The sequence below is a fragment of the Oryzias latipes genome, chromosome 19 (assembly GCF_002234675.1).
Source record: "Oryzias latipes chromosome 19, ASM223467v1".
Taxonomy (NCBI): Eukaryota; Metazoa; Chordata; class Actinopteri; order Beloniformes; family Adrianichthyidae; genus Oryzias; species Oryzias latipes.
This window is the reverse complement of record NC_019877.2, coordinates 7,952,080-7,975,750: the sequence shown is the minus strand read 5'-3', so window position 1 is coordinate 7,975,750 and position 23,671 is coordinate 7,952,080. Positions and strand designations below refer to the sequence as shown.

At 37.1% G+C, this 23,671-nt stretch overlaps 1 pseudogene; it reads right to left on the bottom strand.

Annotated features, from left to right (window-relative positions):
• Nucleotides 1-10,669: 10,669 nt before the first annotated feature.
• On the bottom strand, nt 10,670-23,405 carry LOC101157165 (annotated as a pseudogene).
• Nucleotides 23,406-23,671: the final 266 nt, after the last annotated feature.

The following is a 23,671-nucleotide window of genomic DNA, read 5'->3' as shown; positions in this document are numbered from 1 at the left end:
TTAAAGGAAAGTTGCACTATATGTTCTCTTCTGGAATGGTAGACCCTCCAATAAATACAAAACCACCAGGTCCTAAAGACTTGAAGATCATGAAAGACACATGATTTTTAATTTACTTAAACTTTTTTATTCCTTGCCAACGGTTTATTACATAGGTGCCAGTTTGAGATCTATTTAGTCTTTTTTATCTGCTAAAAATGTTCCTAAGAAATGCACTGCGTGAGTCATAAAGTACAAGGCTCAAGGCGGAAGGCGCTGGTAATCACAGAGAATGTGACACCGCGGCAGAAGAATAGTATATTAGTGGTAGAAAGTCAAGTGAAGCTGTCCAATTGTTCTTTAATATTGTTTAGCGTCATTTTCTAAATGGAGGATTATGTGTCTAAACTCAGGAATTTGATCTATAAGCCTCTTTAAAATCAAGAACAGAGAATATTTGGTCACCTTGTGAATATGAGGCTTGTGGGTGGAAGTTGTACTGATTTTGGTCGTATTCAAGACTGACTGTGCTGATCAAGAGGAATCTAGGAAGAAAATCTAATCTGATAGAAAGAAAAGAAATCCAGGTTAACCTTTTAGTTTTATTTAAGTAAAACTATACACACTTTCAGGACTTACAGGACTACATCTTAGAGTCAAGAAAGAATATTTTACAGTATAATAACAGGCAAGGACCCTTTCATCAGGCAAAGGAGCATTGCTCAAATCCATGTCTTTAACTTCCTTAGCACATTTTTTTTCAGGAATCGAAGCAAGAACTGCTCTGTTGTTAGTCATCCATTTTGTAATCTGGAACCCACCACTCCTACACAATTCTGTAAGGCCTTAAACCATGTTACATTCCTAAATTTCATCTGACAGACATGAGGCAATCATCCACATGAAAATTGTTTATGATTGCATTCACTGCAGAAGGTGCCATCAAACCTTTAGCATCCTCAGCGGTCTTCTTCAATGCAAAGTTTGCATTGCTGGGTGAGGAGGTTGCACCGAACAAATGCACAACCATCTTGTAATCTTGTAATGGCTGGTTTATGTTTCACTCTGGCCACCACAAAAATCTCTAAAGGTCACTGTCTTCTGGTGGCACTGGCGCTTGGTGATACATAGCCTCTACATCAGACATTAAAGAAATTTTTTTGTGTCAAAATTTTGTCAACACGGCCAAAAGGCTGTTCGTCAGGTCAGGGCCTTGGTAATACAGCGAGTCAGTATCACTGTCAGTCTTATCATGAATAGTGTGATCAAATGCTCTAATGAAGGGTCAATTCAAGTGGGTCTCCACTGAACACAGGGATGTCTCTCTGTGGCAATTGTGACTTTTTCTGTTGCTTAACTAGCATCTCAGTGATGTCATTTTGTTGTAGCATAACTTCACACAAACTCACTGGAAATTTTGACTGCTCTATGTTGTTGAAATCATTACCTCGAACAATATTTGTGTTTAACTAAGCCAAATTCTGGTGACTGGCAGGAACACTTTGAATGCCTGGCACTAGATTGTCATCAAACTTACTTACGCAGGGATTGCAGGATCTTTCCAAGTTTCATGTTCACACTCTTCAAGCACCTTTATTTTGGCTGGAGATTCAGCAATGGCTGTCTCAATCCCAAGTTGTTCTCTTTTTGTATTCAATTTGCAGTCTTCGATGTCCAGTGCTGTCTCTGTTTCAGTAATGCTGCACGTGCAAATAAAGCCGCCCGTTCTGCTTGAGCCTTGTGACGTGCAGATGATACTGATGACACTCTAGAGGATCTTGATGAATGTCCACTTATAAGTGATCCACTGACACAGGAAACTGATTTCCTTTTTACATTTGAATCAGATACTGAAACACTCATCTGGACTCACATCTTCTTGATAATTTTGTTGACTTTTCCATTTGTCTGGAACCAAAACTCTTGGTCCAAGTCTTTTTCATCATCAGGCAAAACCTTAAGAACTTGATCATTTGCATGAATAAATTTTTTTAATAATTTTGAGCACTCATTTAAATGTTCCTCAAAAAGTTTTAAGTTCTCATAACTTTTCATTAACTCTGCAATCGTATTTGGTTTTATTTTTGTTTTTTTTATGTCAGTCGTGACAGTTTTGCTCTTCTTGCACCAATGTACGGTGGCCCAGAAGGGTCACTACGGTGGCCCAGAAGGGTCACAACACAACACATTAACTTTACACACAACACATTAACTTAACACACAACACATTAACTCACAACACAACACATTAACTCACAACACATTAACTTTACACACAACACATTAACTTAACACACAACACATTAACTCACAACACAATAACTCACAACACATTAACTCACAACACAATAACTCACAACACAACACATTAACTCACAACACAACACATTAACTCACAACACAACACAATAACTCACAACACAACACAATAACTCACAACACATTAACTCACAACACAACACATTAACTCACAACACAACACATTAACTCATGGCCCAGAAGGGTCACAACACAACACATTAACTTACCTCACAACACTTTAACTCACAACGGAAGTAAAGCAGCAATTGAAGTGCTTTTATTCTGAAATGTCCACTGGGCTGAGCAGCAAACTACCTAACAGAAGTTAATGTCACAGTGAGCTGTGGAGGGAGCATGTTATTGCTACAAGAGAAGCTAGCAGCAGTGTTGCCAGAAACTTTCTCTTTATTACGATTCTGCTTCCTCTGAACACACACAATATGAATGCACACTCCTCCCTCCCACCCCTCTCTGTCGCTGCACGCATGCTCCTCTCCTTTCTTCCGCTCCCTCCCCTCACACATGCACGTGCGGTCCCCAACAAACACACACACGGGCGGGCGCGCGCACGCACGCACACACACACAATGAATGAAAGAAGGCCGGTCCGCTGAAGAAATATTCAATACTGTCTTCCTTTTATTAGATCAAGAGAAAGAAGCATACACAGCTTTCGTTGAGTTTTCCCCCCTACTGGACTGATTTAGCACCCAATCCGATGATTTTTCAAAATAAAAGATAGTTCAGACTAATAATAAAAGGATTGATAAACACAGACACTGCTCCATGTAGCGATCAGACCATAACTTTAGCAGGTGGGTCATCCCACACGCAGCCGCAGTGTCAGGCTTTAAAGAACACAATTTTTAAGAGGCGGGGCGTTGCACCCCCCCAACAACAGGTTAGATGACAGAGCCCGTTAAGCGTCTCTGCCTGGTGCGTTTACTGAGCTTCAGTACATAGAAGTTCACAGCCACACGGCCTAACGTAGTCCGCTATTATATATTCATGAGGGGGGAAAAAACGCAGAACCGACCCTAAAACCGCCCAAATTATGAAAACCCGGCTAAAGCCATTTTTACCCCACAAATTTAGAACCAAAACCGCCCAATCTGGCAACACTGCTGCTAGGTTCTCTTGTAGAAAAATCATGCTCCCTCCACAGTTCACTGTGACATTACTTTCTTATAGGTAGTTAGCCGCTCAGCCCAGTGGAAATTTCATGATAAAAGCACCTCAATTGCTGCTTTACTTCCGTTGTGAGTTAAAGTGTTGTGAGGTAAGTTAATGTGTTGTGTTGTGACCCTTCTGGGCCATGAGTTAATGTGTTGTGTTGTGAGTTAATGTGTTGTGTTGTGAGTTAATGTGTTGTGTTGTGAGTTAATGTTTTGTGTTGTGAGTTAAAGTGTGGATGCCATGCTTTGAACAACTTTGTCAAATAAAAAAGCCCTTTAAACGCTGATTCTATTGATACCAATAGTTTGCGTCGAAAAAAATCCGAAGCATATGAATAATAGACATCTTTCGAAGGAATCAGAGATTTGGATCTGCCGCTAGAGCGCAGGCTGGAAGTGAACCCGATATGACCTGTGACGTCATGAAAGGCGTTGACTTTCGCAGTTCCGCTTCGGACAGCATGTAAACAAAACAGGTAGTCTTCGTTTCTCTCGTGTTTAAATCTGTTAATCATCAACATGCCAAGTCTTTGTGTGGCAGCTGGATGTAGCAATACATCTAGTGAAAGTGTATCTGTGTATAAAATTCCCAAAACAAGAAACGCTGCTGAAAAGGGGAAAGTTCAAGAAGGTGGACGGCGAAGGATTTTTCCCTCCAGATCTGCAGGAGAGAAGTCTGCGTTTTCGAAGGGACAAAAACCGGGACACAAACGAAGAATTTTGAACGGAGAGTTGGGAGGAGGATCTTGGCTTCTGAGTCGAGGAAAGGCGGGTGAGCTGGAAGCGAGCGAGCCGTTTTCTGGGTCGGAGAGGACGGCGCTGGAGTCGGGAGCGGAGGCTGCTAAGCTAGTGTGCATCACGATGGATCACATTGAGGCGAAGTAGTCGTGTTTTCTGTTGTCCTTGGATCCAACTGGAGTATTTCAACGCACTCAATGTTTTGCAAGAGAAGCAACAGGCCTGCAACGTTTTTTTTCTTTTGCTTTTGAGGTGCCGGTACCGTGAGTAAACTGAACTGTGTGTGTGTGTGAGCGCGCGCGCGCACGAGAAAAGGTTTCAAACGGGTTCAAACGGGTAAAACTGTTAATGTTCCACAGTTGTTAATGGTATACAGTGACTTTGTTAACTAAAGAGTAGTACCATCTGGGAAACTTTTATTTTGTGACATTTATTTTGTAAATTGGGTTGAAAACCAGTGTTTACCTTTGTTTAGATTAGGCCAAAAGGGGACATTTTGAGTATATTTTAGGGTAAGTGGAGTAATTTAATTTTATACATTTTTTAGACTTACTGGAGTCTAGCCGAATCTTCATGCTGGCTATCGTCATCGGCATGATCACTAGACCTACTACTTTCTGCTATATCCTCCTCACTTTTGCAAAAGGTTTCGAATCGATACGGTTGCAAAAGTGACTCATCATCATGATAATCTCCGCAACTTTCCTCTTCATCTTTCTGTTCATCTGATGATAAATCGCTAATAGAGACGGTAGCATCACTCTGTGCTTCGCTATCGGTGCTAGCCATGTTGTCTTCCTTGTCTTCCTTTCGTTACGTCACAAACAGGGCGGCGCAAATTCGGCGGAATGCGTGAAGCCGGCGGCCGTCCTCGTTGTTTATATTGCGTTTTTCGCTATTTATTCTTTTTCGAAAAATATTAAAAACAATCGCAACATGAAATAGAAACTATTTACTATATTTTGGCTTATTAAAATAGGCCATGTCACCCACACTTTAATGTGTTGTGTTGTGAGTTATTGTGTTGTGTTGTGAGTTATTGTGTTGTGAGTTAATGTGTTGTGTTGTGAGTTAATGTGTTGTGTTGTGAGTTATTGTGTTGTGTTGTGAGTTAATGTGTTGTATGTTAAGTGAATGTGTTGTGTGTAAAGTTAATGTGTTGTGTGTAAAGTTAATGTATTGTGTTGTGACCCTTCTGGGCCACCGTACTTCTGGGCCACCGTACCAATGCACCCAGTAATTTGCTCCTCCAGTCCTTTTACTGTGTATCGCTGCTCCCTCTTGTGGCTGCTTCTGCTACTGCAGCTCTCTGTTCTTTTTTTTTATTGAAGCAATATGAAACAAATATGAAAACAAATATAACTTTAAAAAATTGTATAAATTAATAAAATAAAGGGCTATTACAAAAGTTCAAATAGATCAAAAAAAATTACACAATGTCTGGGCATTCTTTTGATTCATGTAATGTAAAGATTTAGAGAATAGTTTGGGACGCTTTAGTAATCCATTAATGTGGGGTTTCACCTTTAGGAATTTACAAGTACTTATAAAACACTTGAATTTACAATGAGGACATTATTCAGAAAGTCCAGATTTTTATCAATTAATTGTAATCTAATTTTAATCGTATTCCAATTTAAAGAGTTAATGATGATATTTTTTTTATTTAAGCCAGTTATGAAAAGACAAATACTCTTTTACATGCAAACATTCAAAGAAAAGATGTTCCACAGTTTCTACATAATTTCCACAAAAAGCACTAAAATTACTATCCCAGTTAAGGTCTGTAAAAAAATCATTGGAAGGGTAAATATTATTCAATATTTTAAAATTCACTTCTTTTGTTTTGTGAGGGACAGGATATGATAGATATACTGTTTGTATCCTTTTAGCTTCTGTGGTGCTGCAATTCTGCAAAAATACATTTTCTTTTTAACGGGGAAGGGTAATTTAAATGATTTAAAATCTCTCGAAAAAATTTGTTAGTTCATTTTTTGTCTCCCAAACATAGCCCTTCCAGAGTGGCCTCATTTCTGAAGAATGTCATTGGAACATTAAATAAATGCAACATCCAAGGTGAATTGTGAAATGAGAAATTATGTTTGAAGAGTAAAGACCAAAGAAAAAAAACTTGTTTGGGATAATCAGATCATTTCACAGGCGTTTTATCAACATCATAGTCACAACATAAACTAAAATCAATTCCTCCTATTTTTTGAAAAACAGCCCTGCACAATAAACCAGAGAGAATTTTGATTTGAAATAAGTGAATTTAACCATCTATTTTTTTTAGAATCTCATTCATAACTGAAAAATCTATAGCATTTAAACCGCCTTCCCCGATCTTTTTTATTGCGTCAGCTCGTCTAATATATTGACATTTATTTTTCCAGATGAAATTAAAATTAATGGTGTTTATGTGTTTGGTGATTTTATCAGAAATCTCCATTGTAAGGGCCGGTTATATGAGTCTGGACAAGCTTTCTGTCTTTGATAAGAGGACTCTTCCAAACTCAGTTAAATCCCTCTGTAGCCAGGAGTTAAGAATTGTTTGAACTTTATCTACATTTTTACCCACATTTTCTCTCACTTGAGTTTCTCTGTCTTTGGAAATAACAATACCCAAATATCTGACTTGTGTTTTCACCAAAATGTTACAGATAGATTAAGCAGGATGGTCATGGAGGGCAAATAATTCACATTTATTCATGTTTAGTTTCAAAACAGATGCTTTAGAGAATTTAGCGATCAAATCTAAAACTTTTGGAAGTTGGTTTTCATTTTTTAGAAATAAAGTTGTATCGTCAGCAAATTGGCTTATCACTAAATGTCTTTCTAAAATGTTTATTCCTTCTATATTATTATTTTTAATCATGATTGCTAGCAGTTCAGCAACCAGAATGAACAGTAAGGGAGAGCTGTTGGAGCCCTGCCTGATCCCTCTATTCACATTAAAGTTGGGGCAGTTACCACGTTCCAAAACGACACTACTATTAATGTCTTTGTACAATACATTTATCAAGTTAATCAGTTTTGAGCCAAATCCAAACAGTTTTAAAATATTTAGAATGAATGGGTGCTCAACCAAATCAAAGGCTTTGCAAATATCCAAAACAGGATAAATGTTACGGTGCCTCTGGCAGATTCCTCCCCCTCATCAGCTACACCTGGTACCTCCAGCTGCGCCTCCTCAACCTCGTCAGCCGGCGGACTCTTAAGGAGACCTCGGACCTGTCATCGACGCTAGTTCGTTGTACTCCTACGGTGCAGCTCCTGGCCTCATCTAGATTCTTGTTCATGCCTTTTTGTCCTCGACTAATTACCTTGTCTTGTGTCACTCCAGGATCTCGCCCTCACGAGTTACTCCACTGGTTGCTGTCCACCTCTCGCTCCATCGCCCCTCTGGCTACCATCACGAATCATACGGTTGTCGCCGCCAAGACCCTCCAACCAACACCTCTGGCCTTCACAGAAGAACCTGGGACTCAATATTATTCCTGCAGTTAAAATTAAACCTTTTCCTACTCACCTCAGTGCCTGTCAAGTCTCCTTACGGGTTCCAGCATTTGGGTCGGCTAAGTTAGCTACATCATGACAATAAATCTACTAATTGATAATTCCTGGCTATACTCAACTAAATCTAAAACTAACCTTTTGCTATTGTGAATAGATCTGCGTACCTCCTAACAAACCTGACTGAGTTTCATCAATAATTTTTGACAGACCTTTTTTCAATCTAGCTGCAATGTATCCAGAAAGTAGCATCTTCATCTATGTCTGAATCACAGAATTCTTTATAGCTATTGTCTATTGTGGGTATGAAATTACAAATTTGGTTTAGAAAGATACTAGAATGAGAAGGGGAATAAGCTGATGTGTATAGATTACTATAAAATGTATAAACATCCCTTTCAATCATTTTGCTATCTTTATATTCTCTTCCTTCAATTAATTAGCTTGTAATTGCTTTGTCTTTTTTTTTTCTAGTTTACTAAAATAGGTTGTATTTTTCTCTCCTGCCATCCATTTTGCTCTAGATCTTATGAAAGCTCCTTGAGCTTTTTCATAAAGATATTATCTAATTTAGACTGTAAGGAGGTTTTCTTTATGTTCAGACCAATTTCATGAAACAAATTATTTTCCTCTTTTTGTTTTTCTTTGCTAAATTTCTTACTAGTTTTAATAGAAAATTCTCTAAATAATTCTCTAACTTTGGTATCGGCTGTGCTCGGCCCAATCTTCCATTAATCTGTGCATCTACTTGTTCATTGTTTGATATTTTTTTTAAATAAGCTGCTCCTCTGGTGTGCACACAAACGCCACTTGGGCAGAGAAAATCATTTCTAGAAATAATGTTATCTTCCAAAGACCTCGTTAATTTTCATGATATAGACCCTTTAGAATCAAGTGTTTGAACTGCTTTGCTGTCATCTAACATGTTTTACACCAACAGGAGAAGTAAAGACAGTCCATTGATGTGGAATTATGGGAAAAGTTCTTGCAGAAGTTCTGTTTTGTGACTGATTTGACGTTTTTGTACATTTACCGGTATGAAGCTGTTGAGATGATTGTGTTGTGATATTGGGCTATATAAATAAAATTGAATTAAATTGAATCCGAAAATGGATGAAGCTAAACATGACTGTCTATTTCTCTTGGACTGGGGCTCCATCCAAGAGCTGGGACCACTGGTTTCTTTGGTAATACTCTAAGACGTCATAGTTTGAAATCATGCATGGCACAGAAGGTTGCCCTGCTTAAACCAGCACATGTCCCGGCCCGTCTCAAGTTTATCAGATACCATTAGTATGATCCAGAGGAGTCATGGGAGAAAGTCATGCGCTCAGATGAGACCAAAATCTTTTCAGTCTCAATTCCATTTGCTGTGTTTGGATGAAGAAGAATGTTAAGTACCATCCCAAGAATACCATTCCTACTGTGAAGTATAGTGGTGGTAGCATCATGCTATGGGGGTGTTTTTTTGCACATGGGACAGAACGACTGTCCTGTCTTCAGGAGAGGATAACCAGGGTTATGTATTGCTAGATTTTGGGGAACAACCTCCGTCCCTCAGTTAGAGCCTGAGTAATCACAAAGAAAGGCTACTGTAGTAAATATCAACATTGATTTTCTCAGGTGACCCAATACTTATTTGCAGCAGTACCATATAAATAAATTATTTTAAAAGTCATACAATATGATTTCCAGAGTTAGTTTTAGATCATGTCTCACAGTGGACCTGCACCAAAGATGAAAAATTCAGACCCCCTCCATGATTTCTAAGTGGGAGAACTTGCAAAATCACAGGGGGTTCAAATACTTATTTGTTTCAGTGTAACTACTTGTTCTACTCTACAAAAGTGGTAGCCATGTTTAATTGTTCAGATTTGGTTCATTTTAGGCTCTTTGTAGAACTTCTTGGTGTTTTTTAAGCAGTTAGGCTGTTGTTGTTTTTATCAGGTTTTTAAAAAAAGTAATCTTTGTTGTTTTCCTTGGCATAGTTTTCGCAGAGCAGCAATAATTCCTCAAAAATCCCCTCTGAGTTGTGGGTGGGACTATTGGCGTTGAACAACCCCGCCCCCCTCTTACCCTCAATCATGCTGAGAGCTCAGCAGGGAGCCTGTAGCCCGTTCATTGTATTTTCTACATATAAAATACAATCTTTTGCTAGCTTATTTTTTTGTTAAAGGAAACTTGCACTATGTGTCCTCCTCTGGAATGCTAGACCTTCCAATAATTACCAAATCACCAGCTCCTAAAGACATGAAGATCATAAAAGACAATTTATTTTTAATTTACTTCAGCTTTTTTATTCCTTGCCAACTCTCTTTTACATAGGTGCCAGTTTGAGACCCATTTAGTGTTTTTTATCTGCTAAAAATGTTCCTAAGAAATGCATTTCGTGAGTCATGAAGTACGCTTGCTCAAGGCAAAGGGCGCTGGTAATCTCAGAGAATGTGACACCACGGCTGAAGATTAGTAGAATTAGTGGTAGAAAGTCAAGTAAAGCTGTTCATTTGTTCTTTAATATTGTTTAGCGTCATTTTCTAAATGGAGGATTACGTGTCTAAACTCAGGAATTTGTGGAGACACGTCACTGACAGTGATCTGCATTGAGACAGAGAGACTTTTAAAACAGTTCTACACTTCTACAAACAGGTTATCCAAGTGTTTCTTCAGAGGGAGCGGTGGACGGACTTCATTTATAAGTAAATGTAAGTCAAAAATAACACTTTTGGGGATTTTTTATTTCTGTACTACAGTTGTATACAGAAGAAAAATGTTGAAACTAAATTTTATACAACACTTTTTAACTGATGCCAATCAAATGGTGTGTTTGTAATGTTTGTAAATCTGACTGATAACATCAGTGGTTCACCAGCCGTAAACCTCACCTCACTAGAATGGACCTTTATAATATCAAAGGCAGGACTTTTTCAGCAGAGGTTGAGGTTTGGTTTGTTTGATCTTGTTTCTGTACATGTTCTGTTTTTCATGTGGTTTTTCCTCTTTCCAGTCTCACCTGATGTCAAGTGCAACCTTTTCAGGTCATCAGTTGTTATTGTCCTTGTTTTTGCTCACTTAGTTCATGGTTTTGTCATGCTTTGGGTTTATTCATAAAAGCTGTAAGATCCAGCTCTTAAGCCCGGTTCACCTGCATTTCAGTCCTTCACCACAGCCATGAGCCTGTGGTGAAGGACAAGTTAGAAAAAGGTTATCTGTCTAACTTACAGACTTGTAAACCCCCTGGCTTTTCTGGGCGTCTTGAAAATAGGAGCATCATCTGGCATCATGTCCATTCTGCTAGGCTACAAATGAAATTTTTGTTCTTCATTTTAAATATTTTATTTATTGATTTACTCATTGTAGGCACATTCACTTGCATATTTCGCAAAGCTAAGATAATGAATTTATGGTGTGGGTAGAAGGAAACACTAATTTTTTCATTAAAAAAACAAACTTGCAGCAAAGATACATCCTTTGAAAAAAAAAAAACACAAAACAAAAGATTTAGCATAGTTTGCTCAAAAATAAATAAAAGCTAGGCTTTAATACAAAGTTCAAGGTGTGTTTACATCCACAGCAGATGAGACGAATGGGATTTCTGCCTCTGGGGGGGCTCCTGTATCTGGATCTGCATCTGGATCCGCTGCATTTGCATTTTCATTAATCATTTGACTGTATTTCCTCTTAAAGAATCCAGCCTGGAAAAAAAGGGATTTCTGTATGTCCTAAAAAGACTTTTTGCACTTAATACACCTAGAAAAGATATCAATGATTATGTTTTGCTGTTAGCTTTCCTTATCTAAAATGTCTCTCACCTTATAAAGCCCAGCAGTAACCAAGGCCACAAACGCCAACCCTCCCAGAGATCCTCCAACAATCTCTTTAGTGAAATCTGGCTCAGAGTAAATCTCCACTTCTGCTTCAAGCTGAAAGGGGAATCAAAACAAATTTAAATAACATTTACAAGTGTCTTTTAGATCAAGAACAGAGAATATTCAGTCACCTTGCGAACAGGAGGCTTGTGGGTGGAAGTTGTGGAGAAAAAGATGTACTGATCTTGGTCGTATTCAAGACTGACTGTGCTGATCAGGAGGAATCTGGAGGAAGAAAGTCCAATCTGAGAGAAAGAAAAGAATTCCAGGTTAACCTTTTAGTTTTATTTAAGTAAAACTATACATACTTACAGGACTACATCTTGGAGTCAAGAAAGAATATTTTACGGTATAATAACAGGGCATCCTTGCATGTCACTTACCTGTTCTATCCACCCTGAAGTCAGATTGGCAGAGATGGTATGTGTTATTTTTTCCTGCTTCTCCATGAACCTTCTGCACTTGAATGTCCTGCATGTGGCTACAGAGCAGTCCTGTAGGTGATAAAGGCAAAGAAAGCTGAACTGGAATTCATTTTTAGTCTAATAACACCAATAACAGGTACATCACTTACCACTATTTTGGTCTTCTTTACTTGATCAGTAAAGTCAGTGATGGTCGGTTTATCGTCTTTGACACTTTCACAATCTGGAATCTGAAGGAAGACAGGATTAATCGCTTCATCTAAAGTCATGACGGGAGTCTAAGACTTATTCCTAAGATCAGGGTAAATACTCTTGAACTCTTGAATCTATTATAGTTACCATTTTTGGCTTTTATAGCTCACCTGCAGACTTTCCCCATCTCCCCAAATGTCTTTGTCTCCGAGTTTTATAGGAACCTCGATCACAACAGTCAGATTTAATGCCCTGAAATTGTTTGTAACCTGAAAAAAATAATTTAAAAGGCTTTAATCTATAATCACCAGATATATTTGACAGTAAATTAACTTCAAAGTTGAACGTATCCTAATACCATACATAAGCCATTTACCTCTGCTGATTGTTGGAATGGTTTCTTCAAGTCTTTTCCAAAAGAGAAGTTCCTGTAGATGTGGGACCTAACAAGCATTACACAGTTATGTTTTTATTTTTTTGCTACAACTGTGGATTCATTTTTTAGTTTTTCAGTAAACTAGTGAAGTTTAGCTGTGACAAGACGAACCCCTCGATTGTAACCAGAATGCTGTACTTCACATCAATCTCCTTTTTCTTGTAGAGTTCACTCAAAGAGGAGTGCTGCTGATTCCCACTGGAAAATTGAACAGCATGTCAGCACATATGTTGGATACAATCATAATATGTGGTAGGATAAATACCTGTAAGCATTAGCAGTGATGGAGATCTGTCTGCCAACTTTACTGTTGGTTTCAATCCCATAGGAAACTATAAAAATAGCCTTAAAAAACAAACAAATGAAACATCAGGTGGAATCTTCCTTTGAATTCCTCCTTTGCAGTGAAAAAAATGGTCTTAACCTTAGATTTGCTTTTGAAAATTGGTTTATCAACCGTGCAGAGTGTGTTTCCCCGACTTTTACCATCCTCACTGTCTGAAGAGTTGCATTCAATTCTCCCCTGTTTAAAAAAAGTCTTCAATCAAAGCTAAATCGAGAGGAAAATGAAAAACTAAAAGCGATCTTGATGTCTTACCTTAATGATGGTGAACTTCCTGTAGGAGATTCCAGCTGGGTATGTGAGAGTAACATGGCTGTTGTAGGAGTTTTCCTCTCTGTTCTCCAGTGATACGGTTACATTCACAAGTTCATCGATGCCCACTTTAACCAACGCAGAGCTGACAGAAAAAACCAAAATGAACAATATAGCCATCCTCAAACATTGCATGAAAACATTTTTGTTCAAATCCTGGCTGCAAGATGGATGCTTAACTAGCAGATGTGTGGATTTTGCTAAGCAGAGAAATAAAATCCTTTTTAAATGGATTTTAATCTAACAAGTAAAAATTATCTATTTCTATTTTAAAAACATAATCATTATATGAACGCTGGACGATTTATATTGAAACATATAAATTAATCCAAATGTTTTGCCATAGTTTAATTTGATTAATGAAGTTTCTGCTTGTGTTCTCATTTTCACTGTTCAGTTCCTAAAACAATTATGTTTTAGACAGACCTGATCAAAAGGGATCATTTACAAAGGATCATAAAAAGTCAAACATACACTAAACTCACCAATTGTTATTTATGTTATTTATGTTAATTGTTATGTTTATTAAAATGCATGTAAGTAGATTAACCACACTACATATTAAATTTCAGTTTAACAGCATGAACATTTGAAAATCTTTCCACATTTAACAGTCATGAAACACTTTGATAATTATTTTGTAGAGAAAAGCCCATGACTACCTGAACATGTCAAAGTCTTTCACCGTCAGTTTTTTAAAGTTAAAGTAAAGATAATGACATCAAGTATCTTAATGAATTCAATTCATTATTCAGGAACTTTTGAATCTGCAGGAACACTTTACACTGTCCTTGTTGTAAATGACAGTTCAGCTCAAGTAAAAGCGCAAACCATGAATAACCCTTTGCAAATGAATCAATGACTGTATATGAGAGCTGGACTGAGTGAGCGTGCCATCAGACATTACAGATTGCTTACTGCCAGCTCCAAAAAAAAAAAGTCAGTCAGTCGCCATTTTTTCCTAATATGAGTGCCGCTTTGTTGGAAAGCAGGGTAAGAAAGAATATGTCAAACACTTTGAACATGTGACATAATAACCAGGTACTTTTATTGAGACATCTGACTGGCCAGTTTATTATGTAAACAACTTGCAATAAAGAAAAATAGAATGGCTGAGTAATAGCTGTTTATTTCTTAATAGAAGTCTATGGGACTTTGGCTCCTTGGAGCAAGCAGGTACTTCCCGTTTGGAACATGAGTGGAGAGGGATCAATCAGTCCAGTTCTCATATACACTCAATTATGTAAATGCACTTTTCCATAACTAAAAACTAAAACGTTAAAGGCAAATTCCTGCAACCTAAACTACAGATAAAGGTTTTTGTTTGTATCTTAGCCTCACCTGCTGAAGTTGAAATCCACTTTCAGGTTATCCATACATGTCTGATCAGCGCCACAGCTGATCTCAAACTCCATCTGAAGAAGATAATCAAAACTAAGCACTAAGTTTGGTGGATGTAATGAGAGTTTAAGGTCACTGACCGGGTGAGAGGTTGTCATAGATTGATGACCAAGACTTGGTCTAAGATTTGTGCTGGAAGGCAAACCTTCAAATGTAAAACTGAGCTTGTTGTTAAGTGGATTCAGAGCATCTTCTGGACAAGCCTGAAGAAAAAGTAAAATAAATAAACATTCAGTTTGGCCACATTACATTATTTATATCCTAATGTTGTTATTATACTAAAAGGTCATACCTGAATGAAAAATTCAATGGACTGGCACTCAGCTTTTCCCAAGCCAACTTCAAGTGAGCTAGTCTGATGTCGTTGTTTCTCAGCAATGTAAGCTCGGCTGTTTGGTAACTTTCGGGTGGCATCCAGTGTTAAAGTGTATGTAATTTTTGCTTGAGCTGAAAAAAACAGATAGGTTTGTTTAATGCACAGAAAAAAAAGTGCATTAAGGAAAAGTATTAAGGAAGGAAAAAGTATTAATGATTAAAAAAATGAGGGAAAAACAACCTGTGTCAACAGCAGTTCGTGTTTTCATGATGAAGCAGACTCTGGCTGTGGTTTTCAGATCTTTTGAGCAATTTTCTTCCTGGGTTGAATTTTTCTCTGGGCTGAAGGTAACAGAAGGTTCCACAGTCACTATAGGTCTGGACCTAAAAAGGCAGAGAGTTGGGAATTATATGACAGTTGAGCAGAATAAAAGGTGATAGAGGTAAATCAACATCTTTCTTTATGTTAAAATTAAACAGTGAGCTTCTACTGGAGACATATGGTGGATAATCTTGTCTTAAAGTTTTCTCCTCTGCCTGCACCTTTAGCAAAGGTGCAACACCTCAAAGAAGAACTCACCTGAGAAAAACTACTGTGCCCTTTGAACCCACCACTAAGTCAGGCAGTCCGTCACCACTCTGATCAGAAGACCACTGAGTGAAGGAGACGCCAAAGAACTTCAGTCCTGACTGCACTTCAGAAGCAGAGATTCTCTGTGGGATGGAGATTCTGTGTTATAAGAACAAGACAGCTGGACGCACTTTCAGAAACCTTCAGTCATGGATATGACTCACCTGTGAATAGGAAGGATTGATAATTTTGTCCCGTTCACCGTGGAATATGTAAATACTGCCTTGACCATCATCCTCTAAAGGTGCTCCAACTGCTAGATCATTAAATGTATCCATGTTCAGATCAGGCAGAACAGCGAGAGCAGATCCAAACCGTCCCTTGGTTGTTGGATCTCCTCTTAATATGGTTTGTGAGGATGGTCTTTCAAAGGAACACTCTATGTTCTTGTTGTAGGAGCAGATAAAACCATTCATGGAGGACAAGACAAAAATGACCATATCAGCAGATTCATGTCACATTTAAACATTGCTTACCAACAGAACTATTGTGCAGACATAGACTCGTCCTTCTCTGTCAGCCTCCTTATACATCGGAGAAGATATGAGGATCAGATCAGAGAAGCTGTCATTATCCACATCCATGGCACAAAGCACTGCGCCAAAATATTCCCCAGCCTGAAACCACAAGAAGGAAAGGTTTTGGTTTAGGAATTTTCATACGTTTTCTTTTGTTTTTACTTCGTAAACTAAATATCTAGTTTTATCAAATTAATCATGTTTACATAATCCCAACCCTATTCTAGGTTAAGACCAGATGTTCTTATATGTGTTGGGGTGGATTTGTTCACATTTGATTATGATTGGTTGTGACACATACCTGTAGTTGACTGGGGTTGATTAGTTGTTTAAATGTGTCCCCAGAAACCACCTCTACAGCTCCTCTGTGCTGATATCTTGGACCCCCCAAAATTGTCAGTGCACCTCTAGTAGTCGTAGCAACCGCCATGGAGTAACCTAAAATTCAACAGTTTAGTAGACATTAAAGTTTTGCAGTCAGAAACTGCTGAAATTTAACTTGTTCTCTGCTCACACTTTCCACTGCAAATATTTGAGATAAATTGTTAAAAAATGTTTTTAAAAAAAAGAACAATGTTGCAGATATAAAACTTTGTGTTCAACTTACCAAGATAACTGTCAGGCTCCATTTTCTCAGACCCATAGGACACACTCGCGCTGTTGTTGTATCTCTTATAACCTCCCTTCCACTGGTTGGCACCAACAATTCCCATCTGAATTCCCTGTGGATGAAGACGTGTTTAGTGACATTTCTTCTGTCATACTTTTATTAAAATGTCTAGTTCAGATGATCACCATAGGCCCGTAAGCAGCACTAAAGCCCTCCTGGGACATTTCCATTTTCAGTGTGTTTCCACCAGTCTGAGATCCTGTTAGGTCAAAATACATAACTTTACATTTTTCAACACAATATAATGGAGAAATTCCATAAGTACACGGATAAGTTAAGATATACTACATTTTAAGTTTTATTGTGAGAACTATGGCAAACTGATAAAACATAAAACATTAAGTTAGATTTAGATTTGTAATAATAAATCTTAAAAGTACCTTCAATGGGAAAAATCTGTGATTGCAAAGTTTTTCTTATGTTCTCAAGTGCCTGAAAGCTCTCTACTTGAAACACATGCTTTTGTCTTGGGTCAGATGCAATCGAGTAAAGCTCGTCTTTTCCTGTAGAGGACTTGAATGCACTGCCCACCTAGAAAGATAAAAAATGTTTGAAATTAACTTTAAAGAAATCCATGAGTGTGACATTTTCCTGTAGAGACCAACTTTTTTTTTAAATGTCACTATACTCAAATTTTGTTATGCAAAAGTGGCCTAATAAAAAAACAAAAGCCACTTAATCAACTTTTATTAATTTTGACGTAACAAAAAAAAATGTGTTAAATTTGAATAAAACCAACCAAATGAAGTTAACTTACCCCAATAGCATAACGAACAATATTTTTTGTCTTAGCGTCGTCTATTGCTGATGGCAAATTTTCAGGGTAATCTGATTTTCCATCTGTAATAACTATCAAAATTTTATCCACATTGGATGCAGACACGCCAGAGAAAACTTCCCTCCTGTTAAAAAAAGATCTTGAGAGTTAAGATGTTTTTAATGGAACATTTGGAGAGAAAAAATGTTTACGTTTTTATTTTCAATGTATTAGTTTAACTTGCGGGACTTGAGCTTAGCCCCTTAATTCCAGTGACTCTGAATGCTTCTCCACCACCGTCATATGTGACCTAACCAATCCGCCTTTGGAAAACATTTCCATAAAAACACCCCTCAACCTTGTGGACAGCCTTCCCACAAGAGTTGAATGTGTAATAGCTGCAAAAGGTGGCCTGTCATCACATTGAATTTAAGAATTGGATGGCACCTCAGGGCATATGCGAGTCAAGGAAGGTGAGCGAATACTTTTGGTGATAGTGTATTCTGAAATAAACCAATATCAAACCACATTTATAGTTTTCTGAAAAATCTTAATAAATGTGCAATATTTATCTCAAAGATGCTTAAATGAAAAATGTTACATTTTGCAGCTTATCTGATCTTCCAGAAAAGTACATCTGTACCAAAGGTGACCCTTTTTTTCCTTTGGAAAATGCAGTTTTGGCTTATTTTAATGGGAAAAAAAAGTAAGATCCTTAGCATAGAATCTGTGCCAATAGTGACTCTACAATAAAAAATTATCTGTTTTATTTACATGATTTTACAATGTTCAACATATTTACTCAAAATATTTAAAGGCATTCAACTGTTTACTGCAGCAAAATGGCCGTGTATTGTAGTTATGTCTCTTTATTGTACTTTTACCTTTTAAATTTGAACACAAGCAAGCATGCTAAGTCCATTTCTGTAGTTACAATTCAAATAAAAGGTATGTGTAACCGGCAGGTCTGCCTGTGACAGGTGTAGGCCTGCTGATTGGGGATTTGGTACAGCTGTGTCTGTCCCTATATAAGAAACAGGGAGTGAGTGGACAGACAGTGGCTGCCTCTTTGCGTGGTGATGCTGTAAGCGGCTGGACGTGTTGCAGATGTCATGAGCCACTGCGTGTTCTGTACCCACCCTTTTTTTATACATTTTAATGTGCTTTTAGAGTGATCTATGTATTGTGTGGTTAACTCTGATTTATCTTATTGTTTTGTAGGTCTGAGTCGGGCGCCGGTGCGTGTGGTGTCGGTGAGGGGGGGCCCCTGGTGGCAGCGTCTTCCTCACTCCAGTTCCCTCACTGCATTTGTTTATTCCCCATTTAGTGTGTAGTGGAAGTTTCTTTGGCATGTTTTTTTTTCCTAATCTTGTGTGGGTTTGTTTTAGTTGTTTTCAGCACGGACTGGGGTGATGTGCGCTGCCTCTTACTGGCTTAGTCCACGCCCTCTCTCTTTCCCTCCCCTCCTGCACAGGCGGTCGGCTCGGCCTTCCGGTTTTTATCTCTGCATCTCTTTTTTTGTATTTTGTGTCCAGTTAATCAGAGTAAAACTACAATTTTAGATTTTAAATTTGTTCATTAAATTAAATTTTTATAAGCTTTTATTGTCTCAGCCATTGTTGTTTTGGTGGTTCCACTCTGCACTGACGGTGCCTTGGTCACATATGCATTGCAATAAGATTACAAAGGTACTTACACAATTTTCTTGATGGCCTCAGCTGTATATGTTCTGCCACCCAGCTGCCTTATATTGTCAACTTTTATCTCCCAGTCATTGGGGGAATATGTTGTAAAGTCAAAGTAGATTGTATACAAATTAGAAAACTGGGCAACTGCAAACTGCAAAACAAAATTATTAAAGATTTTTAAAGCTGAGACTGAGATGCATTTAAAAGGAAAACTACAAGTACAACTGAATAATGCTGATGTAGTTTTACTGTAGACAAAAAATCAGAGACCATAAATTTAGCAAAACTTTGTAATTCAAACCGTTTTGAAAAGACATTTCTGTGAAGGAATAAAATTGGATCACTTGTGTTGGCATTAAAGCAACAAATAAAGGTAACTGAAATACTGAGATCTGTGTCTCTGACTTGCCTTTGCATCTTCTTGTTGAAGTGAACTGATGAGATTTGTCACAAATTCCTTCATTTTGGTAAAGTCTGTTCCAGAAACACTGCCTGAGCCATCCAATAGAAATGCAATGTTTGCTTTTTTACATTCTGTTGAGAAAAAGGAAAGAAGGTACTGTTAATACTTCTCTGATATTATTCTTTACATCAAGGATATATTTTTTTTTTTGGTGGATCAAAAGAACAACTGATTTAGTTTTACACTTAGGATGTTGTTATGAATGTGTGTCTGGCTTCACAAGTGATTATACTTACGTGGAACAGATGGAAAACGGCGTGTCACTCGGTTATATCTGTCCAACTCGATGCACACGCCATTATACATGGTAATATGTTTGCATGCAGTGGGAATGGTTGGGCCACACACCTGAAATGGGAAAAACACACACAAATAAATTTAACTGTAGTCTTCTCTTTAGTTATTTAAAAAATAAATGTTCTTCCTGTGAAATCAATGCTTTTAATGAATCACCAAAGTGTTCTGTGTAGACGGATCACTTGTCATTGTCAAACCGAGGGACATGTTCACTGCCAACATTCCATCTGTGAAAAAAACATTTTTTTTAAAATAATTTTAAGCATATTTGGCTCATTTCAATCCACAACTTCCAGAGTTGAAGCACGTTTTACCCAACTTCCCATTCAACAGAAGCACATGCTATAAAGGTTATAGTATGTCTGCTCTTATGCTTTAAGCTAATGATTGTGTCCCAAATGCTTGAGAAAATACATTCATGTGTAAGATGTTCACCTTTCATATTATCTATACTCATGAATTTCATAAATGATCTGTACTTGGACTGGCAAAGTATAAATACCTCTAATTAGAAGCTACAAAGCAGGTTATGATTGTTAAATAAAAATAGTTATAAGGCAAGGCAAAGCGAGTGCTTCACAAAACTGGAAAAATGCATTAAAATCAAAATACATAACAGTGCAAAGATTAAAAACATACATAATCATAAAATGTATTTAAAGAAAGGAAAGATTATAGAAGTCGGCTTCCTACCACTCTATTTCAAGCAATTAATCAATAATACAAGCATAATAGACATAAGAGCCATTATAATGGCTTTTTTTTACTGACATGTGTCTGTGGATGTATATACTGTTATTTTAAAATTTTCATTGTCCAATCAAGTTACAATAAATCATCCAAAGTTTAATAAACATATGTCTAGACATATATCTTGTTTGTCTGCCTTTGTAGTTTTATGTTTTGATCACTTTATCTGTTTTAATCCAATCCAAAGGTAAAAACTTTATCCTATTATTGATGAAAGCATTTATACATACCCGAAATGTTCTCAGTTACACATTGTTCTTTGGAGCATTTCAATATACTTCCTCTTCGATTTCTCAGGTTTTGTTGAAGAGGCGCACCAACAAGCAAACTACGGGAACAGGAAAGTATTTAGGTGTTAGGATGATGAGTTGTTTTTTTCTTTTTTACAAAGGTTTCTCATACAACATAGAATATTGTGCTTAGACTTAGTGCAAAACCTTTGTGACAGCAGCAATAACCACTTCAACAGATACACCTGCTGTCTTTCAACTGAAGAGTTCAAACTTCTGATGAATCAAAATTGAAGAAATAGTTACTGTAAGTGCAGAATTAGATAGGCACTTCTTATAAATTTTAAGATTTGAACTTACTCTGCTTGCCTTAGCACCATCTGGTGGCCAAAACCTGCTTCTCCTGAACTCAGGGACTTCCAAGCCACAGGATCGATGTTGAAACAAAGTGCAGCTTCTAATACTAATGAGGAAAGAAGAATTTTAGATATTAGGAATTTCACCTACAAATGTAACCAATAGATATTCATTCATTTATTAGATTTAGAACTAGTTTCATGTAGAACTTGTTTCATTTCCTTGCTTTCTTCTTGTACTTCTCCTTTGAAAAGACTTTAAAAAGCCAAATTAAATACTTTAACGTGATGTTAAGAAAATATGAGTGTACTAATCAATGTTCCTTTGAATACATTTAAGAAAAAAAACTAATTTTTTAACCTGCTGATGAAATATTTATATGTTCAAATGATATTTCAACTATTTTAATGTATACTTTTTTATGTTTTATCCAGGATAATAGTTTTTATTAGATCATTTTTGTCTACTATTATTGATTTGATTTATTCATATTACTTTTAGTTTTATATTTGTTTCTAAAGTCCAGTGTTTTCCTCCACACCAGTGAATGAGGGTCTTTGCAGGGGGGTTTTGGGTTTGGCTGCCTTCTTTCTTCTTTAGTCAGGTGGTGATGGTCCTGTGGTGATGTCCTCTGTGATCATGACTGGGGGGGGGGGTCACTGGTGTGGAAAAATACCCGTATGTTCAGGTCACCAGCTCAGTGTCCATCCTGAGACTGGGAGGTTGTGAGTTCAAATCCAAATCATTCTGGTATTTGGGACATTAGGCAGTAAGGGGTCAAAACAGTCAAATGCAGAGAACACATTCCTCGCAGGTGTGGAACAGAGGGACTTCAACTTTAATACAATTTTCTCACTGCAGCTTCAACCATTAAAGAAGTTTTTTTTTTTATTTCTATTATTACTTCAATTGTTTATTTTCTGTATGTGTGAGAAAATGCTTCCTGCTCTTGTCTCATACGGTTTCAGCTATTTATTCTCTCTATATTTGTCAGTGAGACTGACACAATCTCCTTCTCAGCGTCCCATCATTTCCCCTCTCCCTTCTTGTTTGCACGGCATCATTTCCCCACCAGTTTTTGGTTAAAGTCAGTTTAATTGGCTGTTCTGTGCAAGTCTTTTAGTCTTTTTTGGTAATAAAGTTTGACAGAAACAGCGTTCAACCTTGGATGAGTTTCCATAGTGAAAAACATTGTAAAAAAAAAAAAAAGGAAAAAGGAAAGTTTTTCCATTTACTTGATGCTTATTCTGTCAATAACGGAAATTTTGTCAGCTATAGTAATAAAAAATCTTACAATTTCTTTAGATTTCAGTTCATTTTTAGTTTAAGGATCACAAAAATGACAACTGCGTACTTTGATGAGGAAGTGTGGAAAACGACATCATATTTTATTACAGCTCTTAAGTGTTGGCGTCCTCATTTTATTTTTAAATAAACTATTTCTGCCATCTTTTCAAAAGCCTAAACTTAATAAAAGCCCATTTAAGTGGTCAATAATGGTATTTTTCATGTTTACTTGCATATTAGGGTCATTACTGTTCTCTGCTGTGCATAAAAATCATTTTCTGTGTTAATATATACATTTTCCACAGCTTTAAAAAAACAATGTTCGATTTAATCCTTGGAGGATTTTTAATTAAATGGACTTATTATATTATTTTTGAAAGAAAAAGACAGAGTCTGACACAGACAGGGGGGTTAATGCCCAGATGATGACTTGGGAAAGCAAAAACTCAAATTTTTAGCCGTGATAACACAATGACCACTAACTGTCATTGAAAATTGATGCTCTTGAATAACGGGAACAAATGTTGGAGACAAAAACTAAAGTAAAATGTAATTTTCAAGCTTGCAGATACATTTTTTAAATATGAAAAATAAAAAAGTCTTACCCAACCAGATAGGAGTTGCAAAAAGTATCCAGTCCATTGTGTTACTGTCATGGAGAGCAACTGTGAAATGTGACAAATCCTCTGGGGTCAACTTTGCTTTGAAGCTGCAAAGTTATCTGGCTTCTATTTCAGACAGTATGAAGGAGGTGATGTTGAAAGCAGAAATGTCAGAGGACAGAACGTATTTAAACGAAATTTATAGGTGGAGTCACAATACTGACACCATCAAGCTTTTTTTTTCATCCACCACAGAGAGAAAAGCATTCAGTGGTTAGTTTAGTTTATTTAGAGGTTAACACATGTAAAAATACAAATCTAATCATAGCAAAAAACATCTTTAGAGGGAAAATTATGTAGACATTTAACTTACCTTAAAAATAATTCATCAAAAATATTTAAAGATTAAAATTTGATCATCTAAT